Genomic DNA, 19,809 nt, shown 5'->3' with positions numbered 1-19,809 from the left:
CTGAAGGTACACAGATTACGGAATGCCTCTAGATGTGCTTCGGAAACTAATGCTGGTCGTCCAGGAATCGATTAAAGGGTGGACAGTTTGAGACATTACTCCCATGGAGAAAAGTCCGCATTGTGCCTGTTGTTTTCAATCCCGATGAAATTTCTGTGTTACATCAACACTCTGAAGGTCCACAGATTACAGAATGCCTCCAGGTGTGCTTCGGTATCTACTATTAGTCATCCAGGAATCGATCAAAGCGTAGACAGTTTGAGCCGTTACTAACATGGAGAAAGTCCGTATGGTGCCTATTGTATTCAATTTCCGATGCAATTTCAGTGTTTCATCAACACACTGAAGGACCACAAATTACAGATCGCCTCCAAATGTGCTTCGCAAACTACTACAGGTCTCCCAGGGAACGATCAAAGCGTAGACAATTTCAGACATTACTACCATGGAGTAAAGTCCGCATGGTGCCTGTTGCCATCACTCCCGATGCAATTTCTGTGTTTCATCAACACTCTGAAAGTCCACAGATTACAGAATGCCTCCAGATGTGGTTCGGAATCTACTACTGGTCTTCCAGGAATCAATCAAAGCTTAGGCAGTTTCAGACATTACTCCCATGGAGAAAAGTCCGCATGCAGAATATTGTATTCAATCCAGATGCAATTTCTGTGTTTCATCCACACTCGGAAGTTCCCCAGATTACAGAGTGCCTTTAAATGAGCTTCAGAAACTACTACTGGTCTTCCGGGGAACAATCAAAGCGTTGACAGTTTGAGACATTTCTCCCATGGAGAAAATTCCGCATGGTGCCTGTGGTAATCACTCCCGATGCAATTTCTGCGTTTCATCAACACTCTGCAAGTTTACAGATACAGAATGCCTCCAGATGTACTTCGGAATGTACTACTGGTCTTCCAGGAATCAATCAAAGCGTAGGCAGTTTCAGACATTACTCCCATGGAAAAAAGTTCGCATGGTGCCTGTTGTAATCTCTCCCGATGCCATATCAGTGTTTCATCAACACTCTGATGGTCCACAGATTACAGAATACCTCCAGATGAGCTTCGGTAACTACTACTGGTCTTCCAGGAATCAATCAAAGCATAGAAAGTTTGAGACATTACTCCCATTGAGAAAGGTCTGCGTTGTGCCTGTTGTATTCAATCCCGATGCAATTTCTGTGTTTCATCAACACTCTCAAGTTTCACAGATTACAGAATGCCTCCAGATGTGCTTCGGAAACTACTACTGGTCTTCTAGGGAACGATCAAAGCGTTGACAGTTTGAGACATTACTCCCATGGAGAAAAGTCCGCATGGTGCCTGTTGTATTCAATCCCGCTGCAATCTCTGTATTTCATCAACAATCTGAAGGTCCACAGATTACAGAGTGCCTCCAGATGTGCTTCGGTATCTACTACTGGTCTTCCATTAATCGATTAAAGCGTAGACAGTTTGAGACATTAATAACATGGAGAAAAGGCCGCATGGTGAGTGTTGTAATCATTCCCGATGCAATTTCAGTGTTTCATCAACACTCTGATGGTTCCTAGATTACAGAATGCCTCCAGAAGAGCTTCGGTAACTACTACTGGTCTTCCAGGGAACGATTAAAAGCGTATACAGTTTCAGACATTACTCCCAAGGAAAAGTCCGCATGGTGCCTGTTGTATTCAATCCCGCTGCAGTCTCTGTGTTTCATCAACAATCTGAACGTCCACAGATTACAGAATGCCTCCAGATGTGCTTCGGAATCTTCTACTGGTCTTCCAGGAGTCGATCAAAGCGTAGACAGTTTGAGACATTACTCCCATGGAGAAAAGTCCACATGCTGCCTATTGTATTCAACTTCCGATGCAATTTCAGTGTTTCATCAACACTCTGAAGGACCACAAATTACAGTTCTCCGCCAAATGTGCATCGCAAACTACTACAGGTCTTCCAGAGAACGATCAAAATGTAGTCAGTTTCAGACATTACTACCATGGAGAAAAGTACGAATGGTGCCTTTGGTAATCACTACCCGACCCACTTTCTGTGTTTCATCAACACTCTGAAAGTCCACAGATTACAGAATGCCTCCAGATGTGCTTCGGAAACTACTACTGGTGTTCCAGGAATCGAACAAAGCGTAGACAGATTGAGAAATTACTCCCATGGAGAAAAGTCCGCATGCTGAATAATTTATTCAATCCAGATGCAATTTCTGTGTTTCATCCACACTGGGAAGGTCCCCAGATTACAGAGTGCCTTTAAATGAGCTTCAGAAACTACTACTGGTCATCCTGGGAACGATCAAACCGTTGACAGTTTGAGACATGTCTCCCATGGAGAAAAGTCCGCATGGTGCCGGAGGTAATCACTCCCGATGCAATTTCTGCGTTTCATCAACACTCTGCAAGTTTACAGATTACAGAATGCCTCCAGATGTGCTTCGGAATATACTACTTGTCTTCCAGGAATCAATCAAAGCGTAGGCAGTTTCAGACATTACTCCCATGGAGAAAAGTTCGCATGGTGCCTGTTGTAATCTCTCCCGATGCCATATCAGTGTTTCATCAACACTCTGATGGTCCACAGAATACAGAATACCTCCAGATGAGCTTCGGTAACTACTACTAGTCTTCCATTGAACAATCAAAGAGTAACCAGTTTGAGACATTACTCTCATGTAGAAAAGTTCGCATGGTGCCTGTCGTATTCAATGCCGATACAATTTCTTTGTTTCATGAAACCTCTGAATTTCCACAGATTACAAAATGCCTCTAAATGTGCTTCGGAAACTAATGCTGGTCGTCCAGGAATCGATTAAAGGGTGGACAGTTTGAGACATTACTCCCATGGAGTACAGTCTGCATTGTGCCTGTTGTTATCAATCCCGATGCAATTTCTGTGTTACATCAACACTCTGAAGGTCCACAGATTACAGATCGATTCCTGACGAACTTCGGAAACTACTACTGCTCTTCCAGGAAACGAGCACAGCGTAGGCTGTTTGAGACATTACTCCCAAGGAGAAACGTCCGCATGGTGCCTGTTGTATTCAATACCGATGCAATATCTGTGTTTCAACCACACTCTGATGGTCCCCAACCTACAGAATGCCTCCAGATGAGCTTCGGATACTACTTCTGGTCTTCCAGGAATCGATCTAAGCATAGACAGTTCGAGACATTACTCCCATTTGGAAAACTCCGCATGGTGCCTGTTGCATTTAATCCCGATGCTTTTTCTGTGTTTCACCAACACTCTGAAGGTCCACAGACTACAGAATGCCTTTAAATATCCTTCAGAACTACTACTGGTCTTCTAGGGAACGATCAAAGCGTTGACAGTTTAGACGTTACTCCCACGGAGAAAAGTCCGCATGGTGCCTGTGGTAATCACTCCCGATGCAATTTCTGCGTTTCATCAACCCTCTGCAAGTTTACAGATTACAGAATGCCTCCAGATGTGCTTCGGAATATACTACTGGTCTTCCAGGAATCAATCAAAGCGTAGGCAGTTTCAGACATTACTCTCATGGAGAAAAGTTCGCATGGTGCCTGTCGTATTCAATGCCGATGCAATTTCTTTGTTTCATGAAACCTCTGAATTTCCACAGATTACAAAATGCCTCTAGATGTGCTTCGGAAACTAATGCTGGTCGTCCAGGAATCGATTAAAGGGTAGACAGTTTGAGACATTACCTCCATGGAGAAAGGTCTGCATTGTGTCTGTTGATTTCAATCCCGATGCAATTTCTGTGTTACATCAACACTCTGAAAGTCCACAGTTTACAGAATGCCTCCAGATGTTCTTCGGAAACTACTACTGGTCTTCCAGGGAACGATCACAGCGTAGACTGTTTGAGACATTTCTCCCATGGAGAATAGTCAGCATGGTGCCTGTTGTATTTAATCCCGATGCAATTTCTGTGTTTTATCAACAATCTGAAGGTACACAGATTACAGAGGGCCTCCAGGTGTGCTTCGGTATCTACTACTAGTCATCCAGGAATCGATCAAAGTGTAGACAGTTTGAGACATTACTAACGTGGAGAAAAGTCCGCATGGTGCCTATTGTATTCAATTTCCGATGCAATTTCAGTGTTTCATCAACACACTGAAGGACCACAAATTACAGATCGCCTCCAAATGTGCTTCGCAAACTACTACAGGTCTTCCAGAGAACGATCAAAATGTAGTCAGTTTCAGACATTACTCCCATGGAGAAAAGTACGAATGGTGCCTTTGGTAATCACTACCCGACCCACTTTCTGTGTTTCATCAACACTCTGAAAGTCCACAGATTACAGAATGCCTCCAGATGTGCTTCGGAAACTACTACTGGTCTTCCAGGAATCGAACAAAGCGTAGACAGTTTGAGACATTACTCCCATGGAGAAAAGTCCGCATGCTGAATAATTTATTCAATCCAGATGCAATTTCTGTGTTTCATCCACACTGGGAAGGTGCCCAGATTACAGAGTGCCTTTAAATGAGCTTCAGAAACTACTACTGGTCATCCTGGGAACGATCAAAGCGTTGACAGTTTGAGACATTTCTCCCATGGAGAAAAGTCCGCATGGTGCCTGAGGTAATCACTCCCGATGCCATTTCTGCGTTTCATCAACACTCTGCAAGTTTACAGATTACAGAATGCCTCCAGATGTGCTTCGGAATATACTACTTGTCTTCCAGGAATCAATCAAAGCGTAGGCAGTTTCAGACATTACTCCCATGGAGAAAAGTTCGCATGGTGCCTGTTGTAATCTCTCCCGATGCCATATCAGTGTTTCATCAACACTCTGATGGTCCACAGAATACAGAGTGCCTCCAGATGTGCTTCGGAACCTACTACTGGTCTTCCAGGAATCGAACAAAGCGTAGACAGTTTGAGACATTACTCCCATGGAGAAAAGTCCGCATGCTGAATATTGTATTCAATCCAGATGCAATTTCTGTGTTTCATCCACACTGGGAAGGTACCAAGATTACAGAGTGAGTTTAAATGAGCTTCAGAAACTACTACTGGTCTTCCTGGGAACGATCAAAGCGTTGACAGTTTGAGACATTTCTCCCATGGAGAAAAGTCCGCATGGTGAATGTGGTAATCACTCCAGATGCACTTTCTGTGTTTCATCAACACTCTGCAAGTTTACAGATTACAGAATGCCTCCAGATGTGCTTCGGAATATACTACTGGTCTTCCAGGAATCAATCAAAGCGTAGGCAGTTTCAGACAATACTCTCATGGAGAAAAGTTTGCATGGTGCCTGTCGTATTCAATGCCGATGCAATTTCTTTGTTTCATGACACCTCTGAATTTCCACAGATTACAAAATTCCTCTAGATGTGCTTCGGAAACTAATTCTGGTCGTCCAGGAATCGATTAAAGGGTAGACAGTTTGAGACATTACCTCCATGGAGAAAGGTCTGCATTGTGTCTGTTGATTTCAATCCCGATGCAATTTCTGTGTTACATCAACACTCTGAAGGTCCACAGTTTACAGAATGCCTCCAGATGTTCTTCGGAAACTACTATTGGTCTTCCAGGGAACGATCACAGCGTAGACTGCTTGAGACATTTCTCCCATGGATAATAGTCAGCATGGTGCCTGTTGTATTTAATCCCGCTGCAATTTCTGTGTTTTATCAACAATCTGAAGGTACACAGATTACAGAGGGCCTCCAGGTGTGCTTCGGTATCTACTACTAGTCATCCAGGAATCGATCAAAGTGTAGACAGTTTGAGACATTACTAACATGGAGAAAAGTCCGCATGGTGCCAATTGTATTCAATTTCCGATGCAATTTAAGTGTTTCATCAACACACTGAAGGACCACAAATTACAGATCGCCTCCAAATGTGCTTCGCAAACTTCTACTGGTCTCCCATGGAACGATCAAAGGACAGACAGTTTCACACATTACTCCTATGGAGAAAAGTCCGCATGGTGCCTGTTGTCATCACTCCCGATGCAATTTCTGTGTTTCATCAACACTCTGATGGTCCACAGATTACAGAATGACTCCAGATGTGCTTCGGAAACTACTACTGGTATTCCAGAGAACGATCAAAGCGTAGACAGTTTGAGACATTACTCCCATGTAGAAAAGTCCGCATGGTGCCGTAATCACTCCCGAAGGAATTTGAGTGTTTCATCAACACTCTGATGGTTCACAGGTTACAGATTGCTTCCAGATGAGCTTCAGTACTACTACTGGTCTTCCAGGGGGACGACCACAGCGTAGACAGTTTGAGACATTACTCCCAAGGAGCATTGTCCAAAAAGTGCCTGTTGCATAAAATCCCGATGCAGTGTCTGTGTTTCATCAACAATCTGACGTTCCACAGAATAGAGAATGCCACCAGATGTGCATCGGAAACTACAGCTGTTCTTCCATTGACCGATCAAATCGCAGACAGTTTTAGACATGAGTCCCATGGAGAAAAGTCCGCATGGTGCCTATTTTATTCAATTTCCGACGCAATTTCAGTGTTTCATTTACACACTGAAGGTCCATAAATTACAGATCGCCACCAAATGTGCTTCGCAAACTACTACTGGTCTTCCAGGGAACGATCAAGACGTAGACAGTTTCAGACATTACTACCATGGAGAAAAGTCCGCATGGTGTCTGTTGTCATTACTCCCGATGCAATTTCTGTGTTTTATCAACACTTTGAAAGTCCACAGATTACTGAATGCCTCCAGATGTGCTTCGGAACCTACTACTGGTCTTCCAGGAATCGATCAAAGCGCAGACAGTTTGAGACAGTACTCCCATGGAGAAAAGTGCGATTGCTGCCTATTGTATTCAATTTCCGATGCAATTTCAGTGTTTCATCAACACACTGAAGGACCACAAATTACAGATCACCGCCAAATGTGCTTCGCAAACTACTACAGGTCTTCCAGGGAACGATCAAAGCGTAGACAGTTTCAGACATTACTCCGAACAGGAAAAGTCCGCGTGGTGCCTCTTGCATTTAATCGCGATGTAATTTCTGTGTTTCATCGACACTCTGAAGGTCCACAGAGTTGCGAAAGCCTCCAGATGTGCTTCGTAAACTACTACTGGTGTTTCCGGAATCGTCAAAGTGTAGGCAGTTTGAGACATTACTCCCTTGGACAAAAGGTACTCAAGTTGCCAGTTGTAATCAATCTCGATGAAATTTCTGTGTTTCATCAACACTCTGAAGGTCCACAGATTACAGAATGCTTTCAGATGTGCTTCGGAAACTGCTACTAGTCTTCCAGGGAACGATCAAATCGTAAACAGACTGAGACATTACTCCCATGTAGAAAAGACCGCATGGTGCCTGTCGTATTCAATGCCGATGCAATTTCTATGTTTCATCAACCCTCTGAATCTCCACAGATTACTAAATGCCTCTAGATGTGCTTCGGAAACTAAAGTTGGTCTTCCAGGAATCGATTAAAGGGTGGATAGTTTGAGACATTACTCACATGGAGAAAAGTCTGCATTGTGCCTGTTGTTTTCAATCCCGATGCAATCCTGTGTTACATCAACACACTGAAGGACCACAAATTACAGATCGCCTCCAAATGTGCTTCGGAAACTACTACTGGTCTTCCAGGGAACGATCAAAACGTAGATAGTTTCAGACATTACTCCCATGGAGAAAAGTCCGCATGGTGCCTGTTGTCAACACTCCCGATGCAATTTCTGTGTTTCATCAACACTCTGAAAGTCCAGTGATAACAGAATGCCTAAAGATGTGCTTCGGAATCTACTACTGGTCTTCCGGAAATCGATCAAAGCGTAGACAGTTTGAGACATTACTCCCATGGAGGCAAGTCCGCATGCTGCCTATTGTATTCAATTTCCGATGCAATTTAAGTGTTTCATCAACACACTGAAGGACCACAAATTACAGATAGCCTCCAAATGTGCTTCGCAAACTACTACTGGTCTTCCAGGAAACGATCAAAGCGTAGACAGTTTCAGACATTAGTCCCATGGAGAAAAGTCCGCATGGTGCCTGTTGTAATCACTCCCGACGCAATTTCAGATTTTCATCAACACTCTGATGGTTAACAGATTACAGAATGCCTCCAGATGTGCTTCGTAAACTACTACTGGTCTTCCAGGGAACGACCACAGCGTAGACAGTTTGAGTCATTTCTCCCATGGAGAAAAGTATGCATGGAGCCTATTGTATTCAATCTTGATGCCATTTCTGTGTTTCAGCAACACGCTGAATGTCCACAGATTACAGATCGATTCCAGATGAGCTTCGGAAACTACTACTGGTCTCCCAGGAAACGAGCACAACGTAGACAGTTTGAGACATTACTCCCATGGAGAAATGGCCAAATGGTGCCTGTTGTTGTCAATCACGATGCAATGTCTTTGTGTCATCAACCCTCTGAAGGTCAACAGATTACAGAATGCCTCCAGATGTGATTCGGAATCTACTACTGGTCTTCCAGGAATCGAGCAAAGCATAGACAGTTTCAGACATTACTCCCATGGAGAAAAGTCTGCATTCTGCCTGTTGTATTCAATTCCGATGCAATTTCTGTGTTTCATCAACGCTCTGAGTTTCCACAGATTACAGAATGAATCCAGATGTGCTTCGGAAACTACTACTGGTCTTCCAGGGCACGATCACAGCGTAGACTGTTTGAGACATTACTCCCGTGGAGAAAAGTCCGCGTGGTGCCTGCTGTATTCAATCCCACTGCAATATCTGTGTTTCATCAACAATCTGAAGGTCCACACATTAAAGAGTGCCTCCAGATGTGCTTTGGAAACTACAACTGGTCTTCCTTGAATCGAACAAAGCGTAGACAGTTTGAGACATTACTCCCATGGAGACAAGTCCGCATGCTGCCTATTGTATTCAATTTCCAAAGCAATTTCAGTGTTTCATCAACACACTGAAGGACCACAAATTACAGATCGCCTCCAAATGTGCTTCGCAAACTGCTACTGGTTTTCCAGGGAACGATCAAAGCGTAGACAGTTTCAGACATTACTCCCATGGAGAAAAGTCCGCATGGTGCCTGTTGTATTCAATCCCGATGCAATTTCCGTGTTTCATCAACACTCTGAAAATAGACAGATTACAGAATGTCTCAAGATTTGCTTCGTAATCTACTACTGGTCTTCCAGGATTCAATCAAAGCGTAGACAGTTTGAGACATTACTCCCATGGAGAAAAGTCTGCATTCTGCCTGTTGTATTCAATCTCGATACAATTTCTGTGTTTTATCAACACTCTCAAAGTTCACAGATTACAAAATGCCTCCTGATGTGCTTCGGAAACTACTACTGGTCTTCCAGGGAACGATCAAAGCGTTGACAGTTTGAGACATTACTCCCATGGAGAAAAGTCCGTATGGTTCCTGTTGTATTCAATCCCGCTGCAATCTCTGTGTTTCATCAACAATCTGTAGGTCCACAGATTACAGAGTGCCTCCAGATGTGCTTCGGTATCTACTACTGGTCTTCCAATAATCGATCTAAGCGTAGAGAGTTTGAAACAATACTAATATGGAGAAAAGGCCGCATGGTGCCTGTTGTAACCACTCCCGATGCAATTTAAGTGTTTCATCAACACTCTGATGGTCCACAGATTACAGAATGACTCCAGATGTCCTTCGGAAACTACTACTAGTCTTACAGGGAACGATCAAGCGTTGACAGTTTCAGACATTACTCCGATGGAGAAAAGTCCGCATGGTGCCTGTTGTAATCACTCCCGATACAATTTCAGTGTTTCATCAACACTCTGATTGTCCACAGATTACAGATTGCCTCCAGATGAGCTCCGGTAACAACTACTAGTCTTCCAGGGAACGATAAATGCGTAAACAGTTTGAGACATTACTCCCATGTAGAAAAGTCCGCATGGTGCCTGTTGTAATCACTCCCGATGGAATTTCAGTGTTTCATCAACAATCTGATGGTCCACAGATTACAGATTGCCTCCAGATGAGCTTCGGTAACTACTACTGGTCTTCCAGGAACGATCAAAGCGTAGACTGTTTGAGACATTATTCCCATGGATAAAAGTCCGCATGCTGCCTATTGTATTCAATTTCCGATGCAATATCAGTGTTTCATTAACACACTGAAGGACCACAAATTACAGATCGCCTCCAAATGTGCTTCGCAAACTACTACTGGTTCTTCAGTGAACGATCAAAACGTAGATAGTTTCAGACATTACTCCCATGGAGATAAGTCCGCATGGTGCCTGTTGTCATCACTCCCGATGCAATTTCTGTGTTTCATCAACACTCTGAAAGTCCAGTGATAACAGAATGCCTAAAGATGTGCTTCGGAATCTACTACTGGTCTTCCGGAAATCGATCAAAGCGTAGACAGTTTGAGACATTAATCCCATGGAGGCAAGTCCGCATGCTGCCTATTGTATTCAATTTCCGATGCAATTTCAGTGTTTAATCAACACACTGAAATACCACAAATTACAGATAGCCTCCAAATGTGCTTCGCAAACTACTACTGGTCTTCCAGGGAACGATCAAAACGTAGATAGTTTCAGACATTACACCCATGGAGAAAAGTCCGCATGGTGCCTGTTGTCATCACTCCCGATGCAATTTCTGTGTTTCATCAACACTCTGAAAGTCCAGTGATAACAGAATGCCTAAAGATGTGCTTCGGAATCTACTACTGGTCTTCCAGGAATCGATCAAAGCGCAGACAGTTTGAGACAGTACTCCCATGGAGAAAAGTCCTATTGCTGCCTATTGTATTCAATTTCCGATGCAATTTCAGTGTTTCATCAACACACTGAAGGACCACAAATTACAGATCACCGCCAAATGTGCTTCGCAAACTACTACAGGTCTTCCAGGGAACGATCAAAGCGTAGACAGTTTCAGACATTACTCCCAATAGGAAAAGTCCGCGTGGTGCCTGTTGCATTTAATCGCGATGTAATTTCTGTGTTTCATCGACACTCTGAAGGTCCACAGAGTTGCGAATGCCTCCTGATATGCTTCGTAAACTACTACTGGTCTTTCCGGAATCGTCAAAGTGTAGACAGTTTGAGACATTACTCCCTTGGACAAAAGGTACTCAAGTTGCCAGTTGTAATCAATCTCGATGAAATTTCTGTGTTTCATCAACACTCTGAAGGTCCACAGATTACAGAATGCTATCAGATGTGCTTCGGAAACTGCTACTAGTCTTCCAGGGAACGATCAAATCGTAAACAGACTGAGACATTACTCCCATGTAGAAAAGACCGCATGGTGCCTGTCGTATTCAATGCCGATGCAATTTCTATGTTTCATCAACCCTCTGAATCTCCACAGATTACTAAATGCCTCTAGATGTGCTTCGGAAACTAATGTTGGTCTTCCAGGAATCGATTAAAGGGTGGATAGTTTGAGACATTACTCACATGGAGAAAAGTCTGCATTGTGCTTCTTGTTTTCAATCCCGATGCAATTCCTGTGTTACATCAACACTCTGAAGGTCCACAGATTACAGAATGACTCCAGATGTGCTTCGGAAACTACTACTGGTCTTACAGGGAACGATCAAGCGTTGACAGATTCAGACATAACTCCCATGGAGAAAAGTCCGCATGGTGCCTGTTGTAATCACTCCCGATGCAATTTCAGTGTTTCATCAACACTCTGATTGTCCGCAGATTACAGATTGCCTCCAGATGAGCTCCGGTAACAACTACTAGTCTTCCAGGGAACGATCAAAGCGTAAACAGTTTGAGACATTACTCCCATGTAGAAAAGTCCGCATGGTGCCTGTTGTAATCACTCCCGATGGAATTTCAGTGTTTCATCAACAATCTGATGGTCCACAGATTACAGAGTGCCTCCAGATGAGCTTCGGTAACTACTACAGGTCTTCCAGGAACGATCAAAGCGTAGACTGTTTGAGACATTATTCCCATGGATAAAAGTCTGCATGCTGCCTACTGTATTCAATTTCCGATGCAATTTCAGTGTTTCATTAACACACTGAAGGACCACAAATTACAGATCGCCTCCAAATGTGCTTCGCAAACTACTACTGGTCTTCCAGGGAACGATCAAAACGTAGATAGTTTCAGACATTACACCCATGGAGAAAAGTCCGCATGGTGCCTGTTGTCATTACTCCCGATGCAATTTCTGTGTTTCATCAACACTCTGAAAGTCCAGTGATAACAGAATGCCTAAAGATGTGCTTCGGAATCTACTACTGGTCTTCCAGGAATCGATCAAAGCGCAGACAGTTTGAGACAGTACTCCCATGGAGAAAAGTCCTATTGCTGCCTATTGTATTCAATTTCCGATGCAATATCAGTGTTTCATCAACACACTGAAGGACCACAAATTACAGATCACCGCCAAATGTGCTTCGCAAACTACTACAGGTCTTCCAGGGAACGATCAAAGCGTAGACAGTTTCAGACATTACTCCCAATAGGAAAAGTCCGCGTGGTGCCTGTTGCATTTAATCGCGATGTAATTTCTGTGTTTCATCGACACTCTGAAGGTCTACAGAGTTGCGAATGCCTCCAGATATGCTTCGTAAACTACTACTGGTCTTTCCGGAATCGTCAAAGTGTAGACAGTTTGAGACATTACTCCCTTGGACAAAAGGTACTCAAGTTGCCAGTTGTAATCAATCTCGATGAAATTTCTGTGTTTCATCAACACTCTGAAGGTCCACAGATTACAGAATGCTATCAGATGTGCTTCGGAAACTGCTACTAGTCTTCCAGGGAACGATCAAATCGTAAACAGACTGAGACATTACTCCCATGTAGAAAAGACCGCATGGTGCCTGTCGTATTCAATGCCGATGCAATTTCTATGTTTCATCAACTCTCTGAATCTCCACAGATTACTAAATGCCTCTAGATGTGCTTCGGAAACTAAAGTTGGTCTTCCAGGAATCGATTAAAGGGTGGTTAGTTTGAGACATTACTCACATGGAGAAAAGTCTGCATTGTGCTTGTTGTTTTCAATCCCGATGCAATTCCTGTGTTACATCAACACTCTGAAGGTCCACAGATTACAGAATGACTCCAGATGTGCTTCGGAAACTACTACTGGTCTTACAGGGAACGATCAAGCGTTGACAGATTCAGACATAACTCACATGGAGAAAAGTCCGCATGGTGCCTGTTGTAATCACTCCCGATGCAATTTCAGTGTTTCATCAACACTCTGATTGTCTGCAGATTACAGATTGCCTCCAGATGAGCTCCGGTAACAACTACTAGTCTTCCAGGGAACGATCAAAGCGTAAACAGTTTGAGACATTACTCCCATGTAGAAAAGTCCGCATGGTGCCTGTTGTAATCACTCCCGATGGAATTTCAGTGTTTCATCAACAATCTGATGGTCCACAGATTACAGATTGCCTCCAGATGAGCTTCGGTAACTACTACAGGTCTTCCAGGAACGATCAAAGCGTAGACTGTTTGAGACATTATTCCCATGGATAAAAGTCCGCATGCTGCCTACTGTATTCAATTTCCGATGCAATTTCAGTGTTTCATTAACACACTGAAGGACCACAAATTACAGATCGCCTCCAAATGTGCTTCGCAAACTACTACTGGTCTTCCAGGGAACGATCAAAACGTAGATAGTTTCAGACATTACTCCCATGGAGAAAAGTCCGCATGGTGCCTGTTGTATTCAATCCCGATGCAATTTCTGTGTTTCATCAACACTCTGAAAGTCCAGTGATAACAGAATGCCTAAAGATGTGCTTCGGAATCTACTACTGGTCTTCCAGAAATCGATAAAAGCGTAGACAGTTTGAGACATTACTCCCATGGAGGCAAGTCCGCATGCTGCCTATTGTATTCAATTTCCGATGCAATTTCAGTGTTTCATCAACACACTGAAGGACCACAGATTACAGATCGCCTCCAAAAGTGCTTCGCAAACTACTACTCGTCTTCCAGGGAACGATCAAAGCGTAGACAGTTTCAGACATTAGTCCCATATAGAAAAGTCCGCATGGTGCCTGTTGTCATCACTCCCGATGCAATTTCTGTGTTTCATCAACACTCTGAAAGTCCAGTGATAACAGAATGCCTAAAGATGTGCTTCGGAATCTACTACTGGTCTTCCGGAAATCGATCAAAGGGTAGACAGTTTGAGACATTACTCCCATGGAGGCAAGTCCGCATGCTGCCTATTGTATTCAATTTCCGATGCAATTTCAGTGTTTCATCAACACACTGAAATACCACAAATTACAGATAGCCTCCAAATGTGCTTCGCAAACTACTACTGGTCTTCCAGGGAACGATCAAAGCGTTGACAGTTTGAGACATTACTCCCATGGAGAAAAGTCCGTATGGTTCCTGTTGTATTCAATCCCGCTGCAATCTCTGTGTTTCATCAACAATCTGAAGGTCCACAGACTAAGAGTGCCTCCAGATGTTCTTCGGTATCTACTACTGGTCTTCCAATAATCGATCAAAGCGTAGAGAGTTTGAAACAATACTAATATGGAGAAAAGGCCGCATGGTGCCTGTTGTAACCACTCCCGATGCAATTTAAGTGTTTCATCAACACTCTGATGGTCCACAGATTACAGAATGACTCCAGATGTCCTTCGGAAACTACTACTAGTCTTACAGGGAACGATCAAGCGTTGACAGTTTCAGACATTACTCCGATGGAGAAAAGTCCGCATGGTGCCTGTTGTAATCACTCCCGATACAATTTCAGTGTTTCATCAACACTCTGATTGTCCACAGATTACAGATTGCCTCCAGATGAGCTCCGGTAACAACTACTAGTCTTCCAGGGAACGATCAAAGCGTAAACAGTTTGAGACATTACTCCCATGTAGAAAAATCCGCATGGTGCCTGTTGTAATAACTCCCGATGGAATTTCAGTGTTTCATCAACAATCTGATGGTCCACAGATTACAGATTGCCTCCAGATGAGCTTCGGTAACTACTACTGGTCTTCCAGGAACGATCAAAGCGTAGACTGTTTGAGACATTATTCCCATGGATAAAAGTCCGCATGCTGCCTATTGTATTCAATTTCCGATGCAATATCAGTGTTTCATTAACACACTGAAGGACCACAAATTACAGATCGCCTCCAAATGTGCTTCGCAAACTACTACTGGTCTCCCAGGGAACGATCAAAACGTAGATAGTTTCAGACACTACTCCCATGGAGATAAGTCCGCATGGTGCCTGTTGTCATCACTCCCGATGCAATTTCTGTGTTTCATCAACACTCTGAAAGTCCAGTGATAACAGAATGCCTAAAGATGTGCTTCGGAATCTACTACTGGTCTTCCGGAAATCGATCAAAGCGTAGACAGTTTGAGACATTACTCCCATGGAGGCAAGTCCGCATGCTGCCTATTGTATTCAATTTCCGATGCAATTTCAGTGTTTAATCAACACACTGAAATACCACAAATTACAGATAGCCTCCAAATGTGCTTCGCAAACTACTACTGGTCTTCCAGGGAACGATCAAAACGTAGATAGTTTCAGACATTACACCCATGGAGAAAAGTCCGCATGGTGCCTGTTGTCATCACTCCCGATGCAATTTCTGTGTTTCATCAACACTCTGAAAGTCCAGTGATAACAGAATGCCTAAAGATGTGCTTCGGAATCTACTACTGGTCTTCCAGGAATCGATCAAAGCGCAGACAGTTTGAGACAGTACTCCCATGGAGAAAAGTCCTATTGCTGCCTGTTGTATTCAATTTCCGATGCAATTTCAGTGTTTCATCAACACACTGAAGGACCACAAATTACAGATCACCGCCAAATGTGCTTCGCAAACTACTACAGGTCTTCCAGGGAACGATCAAAGCGTAGACAGTTTCAGACATTACTCCCAATAGGAAAAGTCCGCGTGGTGCCTGTTGCATTTAATCGCGATGTAATTTCTGTGTTTCATCGACACTCTGAAGGTCCACAGAGTTGCGAATGCCTCCAGATATGCTTCGTAAACTACTACTGGTCTTTCCGGAATCGTCAAAGTTTAGACAGTTTGAGACATTACTCCCTTGGACAAAAGGTACTCAATTTGCCAGTTGTAATCAATCTCGATGAAATTTCTGTATTTCATCAACACTCTGAAGGTCCACAGATTACAGAATGCAATCAGATGTGCTTCGGAAACTGCTACTAGTCTTCCAGGGAACGATCAAATCGTAAACAGACTGAGACATTACTCCCATGTAGAAAAGACCGCATGGTGCCTGTCGTATTCAATGCCGATGCAATTTCTATGTTTCATCAACCCTCTGAATCTCCACAGATTACTAAATGCCTCTAGATGTGCTTCGGAAACTAAAGTTGGTCTTCCAGGAATCGATTAAAGGGTGGATAGTTTGAGACATTACTCACATGGAGAAAAGTCTGCATTGTGCCTGTTGTTTTCAATCCCGATGCAATTCCTGTGTTACATCAACACTCTGAAGGTCCACAGATTACAGAATGACTCCAGATGTGCTTCGGAAACTACTACTGGTCTTACAGGGAACGATCAAGCGTTGACAGTTTCAGACATAACTCCCATGGAGAAAAGTCCGCATGGTGCCTGTTGTAATCACTCCCGATGCAATTTCAGTGTTTCATCAATACTCTGATTGTCCGCAGATTACAGATTGCCTCCAGATGAGCTCCGGTAACAACTACTAGTCTTCCAGGGAACGATCAAAGCGTAAACAGTTTGAGACATTACTCCCATGTAGAAAAGTCCGCATGGTGCCTGTTGTAATCACTCCCGATGGAATTTCAGTGTTTCATCAACAATCTGATGGTCCACAGATTACAGATTGCCTCCAGATGAGCTTCGGTAACTACTACAGGTCTTCCAGGAACGATCAAAGCGTAACTGTTTGAGACATTATTCCCATGGATAAAAGTCCGCATGCTGCCTATTGTATTCAATTTCTGATGCAATTTCAGTGTTTCATTAACACACTGAAGGACCATAAATTACAGATCGCCTCCAAATGTGCTTCGCAAACTACTACTGGTCTTCCAGGGAACGATCAAAACGTAGATAGTTTCAGACATTACTCCCATGGAGAAAAGTCCGCATGGTGCCTGTTGTATTCAATCCCGATGCAATTTCTGTGTTTCATCAACACTCTGAAAGTCCAGTGATAACAGAATGCCTAAAGATGTGCTTCGGAATCTACTACTGGTCTTCCGGAAATCGATCAAAGCGTAGACAGTTTGAGACATTACTCCCATGGAGGCAAGTCCGCATGCTGCCTATTGTATTCAATTTCTGATGCAATTTCAGTGTTTCATTAACACACTGAAGGACCACAAATTACAGATCACCGCCAAATGTGCTTCGCAAACTACTACAGGTCTCCCAGGGAACGATCAAAGCGTAGACAATTTCAGACATTACTCCCATGGAGTAAAGTCCGCATGGTGCCTGTTGCCATCACTCCCGATGCAATTTCTGTGTTTCATCAACACTCTGAGGGTCCACAGATTACAGAATGCCTCCAGATGTGCTTCGGAAACTACTACTGGTCTTCCAGGGCACGATCACAGCGTAGACTGTTTGAGACATTACTCCCGTGGAGAAAAGTCCGCATGGTGCCTGCTGTATTCAATCCCACTGCAATATCTGTGTTTCATCAACAATCTGAAGGTCCACACATTAAAGAGTGCCTCCAGATGTGCTTCGGAATCTACTACTGGTCTTCCTTGAATCGAACAAAGCGTAGACAGTTTGAGACATTACTCCCATGGAGACAAGTCCGCATGCTGCCTATTGTATTCAATTTCTGATGCAATTTCAGTGTTTCATTAACACACTGAAGGACCACAGATTACAGATCGCCTCCAAATGTGCTTCGCAAACTACTACTGGTTTTCCAGGGAACGATCAAAGCGTAGACAGTTTCAGACATTACTCCCATGGAGAAAAGTCCGCATGGTGCCTGTTGTATTCAATCCCGATGCAATTTCCGTGTTTCATCTACACTCTGAATATAGACAGATTACAGAATGTCTCCAGATTTGCTTCGGAATCTACTACTGGTCTTCCAGGAATCAATCAAAGCGTAGACAGTTTGAGACATTACTCCCATGGAGAAAAGTCTGCATTCTGCCTGTTGTATTCAATCTCAATACAATTTCTATGTTTTATCAACACTCTCAAAGTTCACAGATTACAAAATGCCTCCTGATGTGCTTCGGAAACTACTACTGGTCTTCCAGGGAACGATCAAAGCGTTGACAGTTTGAGACAGTACTCCCATGGAGAAAAGTCCGTATGGTTCCTGTTGTATTCAATCCCGCTGCAATCTCTGTGTTTCATCAACAATCTGCAGGTCCACAGATTACAGAGTGCCTCCAGATGTGCTTCGGTATCTACTACTGGTCTTCCAATAATCGATCAAAGCGTAGAGAGTTTGAAACAATACTAATATGGAGAAAAGGCCGCATGGTGCCTGTTGTAACCACTCCCGATGCAATTTAAGTGTTTCATCAACACTCTGATGGTCCACAGATTACAGAATGACTCCAGATGTGCTTCGGAAACTACTACTAGTCTTACAGGGAACGATCAAGCGTTGACAGTTTCAGACATTACTCCGATGGAGAAAAGTCCGCATGGTGCCTGTTGTAATCACTCCCGATACAATTTCAGTGTTTCATCAACACTCTGATTGTCCACAGATTACAGATTGCCTCCAGATGAGCTCCGGTAACAACTACTAGTCTTCCAGGGAACGATCAAAGCGTAAACAGTTTGAGACATTACTCCCATGTAGAAAAGTCCGCATGGTGCCTGTTGTAATCACTCCCGATGGAATTTCAGTGTTTCATCAACAATCTGATGGTCCACAGATTACAGATTGCCTCCAGATGAGCTTCCGTAACTACTACTGGTCTTCCAGGAACGATCAAAGCGTACACTGTGTGAGACATTATTCCCATGGATAAAAGTCCGCATGCTGCCTATTGTATTCAATTTCCGATGCAATATCAGTGTTTCATTAACACACTGAAAGACCACAAATTACAGATCGCCTCCAAATGTGCTTCGCAAACTACTACTGGTCTTCTAGGGAACGATCAAAACGTAGATAGTTTCAGACATTACTCCCATGGAGAAAAGTCCGCATGGTGCCTGTTGTCATCACTCCCGATGCAATTTCTGTGTTTCATCAACACTCTGAAAGTCCAGTGATAACAGAATGCCTAAAGATGTGCTTCGGAATCTACTACTGGTCTTCCGGAAATCGATCAAAGGGTAGACAGTTTGAGACATTACTCCCATGGAGAAAAGTCTGCATGCTGCCTATTGTATTCAATTTCCGATGCAATTTCAGTGTTTCATCAACACACTGAAATACCACAAATTACAGATAGCCTCCAAATGTGCTTCGCAAACTACTACTGGTCTTCCAGGGAACGATCAAAGCGTAGACAGTTTCAGACATTAGTCCCATGGAGAAAAGTCCGCATGGTGCCTGTTGTAATCATTCCCGACGCAATTTCAGATTTTCATCAACACTCTGATGGTTCACAGATTACAGAATGCCTCCAGATGTGCTTCGTAAACTACTACTGGTCTTCCAGGGAACGACCACAGCGTAGACAGTTTGAGACATTTCTCACATGGAGATAAGTATGCATGGAGCCTATTGTGTTCAATCTTGATGCCATTTCTGTGTTTCAGCAAAACTCTGAAGGTCCACAAATTACAGATCGATTCCAGATGAGCTTCGGAAACTACTACTGGTCTTCCAGGAAACGAGCACAGCGTAGAAAGTTTGAGACATTACTCCCAAGGAGAAATGTCCAAATGGTGCCTGTTGTTGTCAATCA

The sequence above is a fragment of the Schistocerca gregaria genome, chromosome 10 (assembly GCF_023897955.1).
Source record: "Schistocerca gregaria isolate iqSchGreg1 chromosome 10, iqSchGreg1.2, whole genome shotgun sequence".
Classification (NCBI taxonomy): domain Eukaryota; kingdom Metazoa; phylum Arthropoda; class Insecta; order Orthoptera; family Acrididae; genus Schistocerca; species Schistocerca gregaria.
Note: the sequence above shows the minus strand (reverse complement) of the source record.